Here is a 6,110-nt window from a genome sequence, read left to right on the forward strand (position 1 = left end):
ACGCTTTAGAAAACAAGCACATCGGCCATGATGAAGCTGAGTTTGGACCTCGGTCCAATGTCTTAAAACTGCACTTCAATGATAAGCACTCGTACCTGAGGAAAGGAAAACGCCTCTTGCGTTGTAACGGAGCGCCCCCTACTGGCCTCCTCAAAATAAACTTCCATCACGTTTACGGAATATAAACATGGACATGGGGACGAAAGACAGAATTTGACAAATACTGTGTAAAAGTGATTTTCTTTATTTTAAAGTATTGAAACGTCCTTCCATCCGATTTTCATATATGACAATAAATATAAACGCTAATATACTTTTGTATCTATAAGCATGAATTCAGTTACGTAAAATAATCAGGCATAACATTATGACCACCTTCCTAATGTTGTGTAGGTTCACTTGTGCCTCCAAAACAGTTGTGACTAATCAGTGAATGGACAAGTGGCGTCTGGTAACAGAATGTTAGTTAGTGGGGGTTTTGGGTACTACTGGTTGAAAGGAGGGGCCTCGGTGGATCATCCCGTAGGTACTTGATCAGTTTGGGATCTAGTGAATTTGGAGGCCAGGTCAACACCTTGTACCACTTTTCATGTTTTTTTTAGTTGTTCCTAAACCGTTTTTGTGTGTGTGCCTGTCTTAGGCTATATCCTGCTGGGGATGGCTGCTGCCATCGTCTGGTCTAGGTGGATGCTACATGTCTAAGTAACATCAACATGAATACCAGGTCCAAGTTTCCCAGCAGAACACTGAATTGTCACAAGATGGTCAATATTGTTTTCCTTCACCTGTCAGTGGTTTTAATGTTGTGGCTGATTGGGGGCTAGGCTTATCCTAGCATGCAGATGGCATGACCTCACCATCAAAGGGATGCTCAACTGCCTCATATTTGTACATTCGTTTTTGCCAGCCTCATTAAGGTGTTGTTATTGTTTTTTTTTTCCCTCAGATGATGTCTATGCCGCACTTCTCAAAAGTCTCTAATATGTGCCTGGTTACATCTTGTAGTTGTAATAGTTGTCGCTATCTTTATCAGGCTTTTCTATTTGTTGTTTTCCTTTTTAACCAGTTCTTGATATAAAGCATGAAAGACAAAGATAGTCCCTAACTTGAGAGACGACATGTGGAATATGGCCTAACTGACTTTGATGTGCGGTCATTATCTTCAAACAGCCACGGCCCTTCTCACAGAGCTCACGTGTGATGAAATTAGTCCGGTGGACGTGTACTTGTAATAGTCTGAGGGTGCAGATAGTGGCGTTTCTATTTGCATTACATTCAAATCGAATGGAAATTACTAACTCTAAAACATTGAATGAAACACCTGGCGTAATAATGATGATCAAAGGTTAAATTATTGGACTCCAATGTCATTTTATGCTTTTTCTTAGAATGTCCTCTCTTTTGTGATTCATAGCAGACAAGAGGCCACAGCTTAAACATTTGAGGTATTCTCCAGTAGATTAGCTCTGCAGATGTGAAAGGATTTAAGAGTTTCTCAGTCGATATATGCAAAATATAACATGTTTCATTGGGAATTACACTGAAAACAACACTACACACTTCACTGGCCACCGCCGCAACCCAGCACAATAAATAAACACCCTTTGTCGCTACAGCTCTGTAAAAAAAGTAGGGCACTACCTTGCAAAGTGCTTACTGTATACTGATTTCAGAAGTATATAAAACACTACAAACAGATGAAATATGAATTCACTTTTCAAATTCCTATTTCATTCAAACTCGATAGGTGATTATGGCATGTGCAGAATGCTGGGCCTCGTGCTAAGTCAGTACTTAAAAGTCTCCCGTTGGCATTCTTGCTTTTGTATTTAGCTAAAAATCCTTCTGTTTCTAATTCCTCAACTCTTTATTGCAAATTACTTCAAGATCTGAAATAATTTTTCGAGGTCTGAGCGATCCCAAAAGCTTCATCCTGTGTTTCTCGAAGCCATTCGTGCTAAATGTTTGTGTCTGCTTCAGGTTACTGTGCTATGGTAGAAACCGGTCTTTTTTCAATTTCAGTTTCTTAACTTAATTTGTCCACAGCCCTCGCTTCCAAAACCACTCTGGTTCATCCAGATGTTTCTTTGCATATTTCAGATGTTACCTTTTGAGAAGAGGCATCGAGTGAAGTGCCTTCTGAGGACTCTTCCATGCAAACCCCATTTGTGCATCAGTGCTGATAAGTGGATCCTGCATCTGCACCCCTGGGCTCGCCAAACCGTCCTGAAGCTCCCCTACAGTCACATGGGTGTTTTGATTTTTCCTATATATCCACCAGATGTACTGCTTTGCTTTGTTTTCTTGTCAGATCTTGTCTAGATTTCCACAGTTCCCCCTGAATCGCCGTATTTGAAAGACATTTTGGATAGCGGAAATTGCAACATGGAAGGTTTGTGTTCACCACACAAAGCAACAATCACTACTAGGGTGTACTAGCGGTTTGTGAACATGAAAAACGGGGTGTGATAAAATTGGGTGCCTCATCTGTTTTTATTAATTGAGTGCACCTCCCATTCATTCATTAAGAGTTAATGGAAGACACACCTAAACTGTTGGTGCGTCTGGTTAAATGCTGAGTGCTAAAATATCCAGGATATTTTCTCGCTTTGAAAACCTTCACAGATGTGTGCTTGGCCTCCTTTTTTGATAGGCTTACATTCATAATGTTATATTTCCTCATATTTTGGACTTAGAGCAGAGACACAGACTTGCAAGGACTTGATTGACTTGCAGAACATCTTTGTGATGCAACACACCAACTCATTACCAAGGCTGGACCAAGCACTCTCTATTAAATAATCACATATACAAAGATTATAAACTAACTATAATACCGGTTTAATGGGTCCCCCATTCTTTGTATTGTGTCCTGTGTCCTTTGTACAAAAATATGATTTTTTCTGATTCATGTTAGTAATTTATTGTAAAGCTGTGTTTATCTGATTTCAACAAAATCGTGCGACTTATTTTCCATCACCAGTGCATCTGACGGTCGACAGTTGTTTTTGATAAGTGATTGACTGTTTTGACTATAGATGTCAAAATACGTTGAATAAGGCCCTTTGTTTTTCCCTGAAGACACAGTGTAGCTACTTTCAGATTTCTCTTTCCTCTGATCAACATGAGTTAATGTAGCGGGATAGAAAAGAAGGTTCTCCTCCACCGAGGAAACAGCAGCTTTGAAGCTACACATAAGCAATGCAACATAAACTGTAGTCACCAACATTTCACTTGCAGTTTCATCCAATCTCTTGAAGTTAAAGTGACTCCAGGAGGTAAAAATATAGGATTAGTCTGACTTACAGAAATACAAAAATCAACAAATGGAATGACTCATTCCCCTACAGTACATTGTAAGGGGCATTGTTGTCTTGAGTTCATTCTGGAAAACCATGCGTCAGTGAACATTGTTCAAGAAACAAACACCACCCATTCAGGTGTCATTGTTCCTTTCAGCTAGCTACAGTTCTGTCTCTTCTATATATAATATAAAAAAAACTCATTCAGACCTGTAGTCAAACATTATAATCACTATTAACAAAGGCAAAATGACTAAAACACTGACTTAGACTTCAACCATCTAGAGGCACAGAAGGTCTCAGGCCCGGTGATACAAGTAAGACAGCTGAGTCAGAATGAGGTCTGGAACGCTAGCCTCTCAGTTTCTGAGAAAGGCTCAGGCCAAGTGTTGACAGTAAGCAGGAGACCGCACTGCTTTGCGAGTCCTTATAGTCTAAGTAATGTGCAGGTGTTTGACTTCTTTTTCTAAGGGAGTCTCAGAGCTCCTGATGGGCTGTGACATGCACCATCCCTGAGCTGTATTTCTGCTCAAATTTTTCTGTAACTCACTCTTTCCTGGCAGTGGTGAGATGCTTACTGTTATTTGATCCATTATTATTTAGTGTAATACGATTTTTTTTCTCTCCCTTGCCTCCTTACCTAAAGCTACATGTAAGGATCAATGACATAGTCTGTGAGCATTAAATCTAATCCTCTGAATCAACTGTTTTTTTAATTTCTCCTGCATCCTGTCTTTTTTCTAAACTAAGCTAAGCTAAGCTAAGCTAAACAACTCCTGCTCCACCCCTCTGGTTAATAAAAATGAAAAATACTGTATGTTTTCATACAACTGTCTGCACAGCAAGCAAACTAGTGCTTTAATCTTTAAGAAATTGAAACAAATATGTGATTGTCATAAAGGTGAGACACCAGAACAGGAGGGGTAAATGTTTTGGGTGCAGTGGTGACAGCGACTTCCCAACCAAAGTCACTGCTGCATGAAAAGAGGAGGAAAGTTGCAAATACTCAGCCCCTCAGATGGTACTTCCCCTGTGAAAAAGCTACAAAAGTAAACTACATAAAATAGAAACACTGGCTATTCACACTCCAGTTTAACCTTAAGGCTGTTAGTTACTGTCAGGCTGACGTACTATTGACCTGTTACCAGAATCTACACACAGTGGTTTGTACTTAAACACAGTGGACGCCCACTTCAGCTAAATCCAGATCAATGGTCTCCAGACGAGGAGGAGGGGTGACAACAAGGCCTCAGGCTCCAAAACCTCACCACACAAGAGGAGGAGTACGAGGAGGAGGGGAAGTCAGAATGAGGGAGATGAAGAAGAAGGCTGAACCAGTGGCTCATCTAGCGAAAGACATAGAGTGAGGTGTGGCGAAGAAGTGAATGATTTATTTTAAATTACACCATTAAACCTTGGAGCTACAATTAATTACTGATACAAGATTACTAGACCTATATAACAAACATACTTGTGTTGGCGCTTTTTCATTCACTCTTTCCACCGACACGGATCCCCATCGTCGACAACAGACGAGGACAGTCGCCCGAGATGATCGTCAGACTCTTTTTTTTTTTTTTACTTTGTGTGACCTCAAAATACTGTGCTTACAAAACCTAAAAATACGCTCACTAGATTTCTGCCTGGTGATTTTGACCTCATCTCATGACCATCGTTAGGCTGAGCAAATTACATATTGTCGAGGCAATGACATGCAGTTTAAATCTCTGGACAAGAAAATTTGACCTGCCAAATAAATAAACAATTAACATATATACACATAAAAAGTGTACAATTACACATCATTACCGTTAAGTGTCTGACATCATGAAGGATGAAAGCTAGGACAGTTTCGAGTGTGTGGGTGACTAGGACGGTCACGTTTGACTGACTTTGATCTTTACTTGCGTACTTTAAACTCAGCAGTGTGTCGACTCACAAACAGTCAAGGAATGAGTGTGAGTTGCGCACAGGGGGAAATATATCCGCACATGTACAAAGCTGTACGTTTCACTGACATGCGTATAATCTCACATTCACAACAACACCATGTGGGTACCCTTAAAACTGACTGGCCCTGGATACCTCAATGAAAAGTGTACTTATTAACCCTTTAGGTACACACATTTTAAATTGCAACCTTGTTCTGCTCAGTGAGGTTTAGAAGCATGTGGTTTTCACTCAGTCAATCAGTAAAAATCAAGGAAACATTCTCAAGCCAAATCAGGGTCAAATGTGGTCTACACGCTCAGCATAACTGCTTTATTAGGTACCAGGAAGGAAGAAGTGGCCTAATGTGATAATGTGTTTGTTGACAAGTGAATCAGCATTTATGTTCCATTGGTCTGTCTACATTTGTTTACCACTTAAGGGCCAGCATTTCCTGGTGGCTCATCGAACCAGACCTGAGACAAGGTGGTCGCTCCAAGGCCTCCCCTGGATCTGAAAACTGAAAACCCACCTTTTTCAGGCAGACTTTTATTTATTGTAATCTATCTATTCGTTTTAATGTTATTTGTATTGTATGTATTGCAGAATGCTGCTTTTTATTCCATTCACGCTGCGAGGGGTGCCATGTGCGTAAATTCATTAATCTTGATTTCCTGAATGAAAATTTACACAAAAGTCTTCTGATGCCCCACAATAACCACTCCAGGGGTTGAAATGTAGAATTCCCAAGTGTTTCAATGGCTGCCCTGTAAAGGGTTAATAGGGAATTAGCAATACACGTTCTTACTTTCATTTGTGTTTTGCTGTGTCACACATTTCCGTGCATTTATTTACGTGCGCAATGTGACCGAAGTTCTG

This window comes from Mugil cephalus, chromosome 6 (assembly GCF_022458985.1).
Source record: "Mugil cephalus isolate CIBA_MC_2020 chromosome 6, CIBA_Mcephalus_1.1, whole genome shotgun sequence".
Taxonomy (NCBI): Eukaryota; Metazoa; Chordata; class Actinopteri; order Mugiliformes; family Mugilidae; genus Mugil; species Mugil cephalus.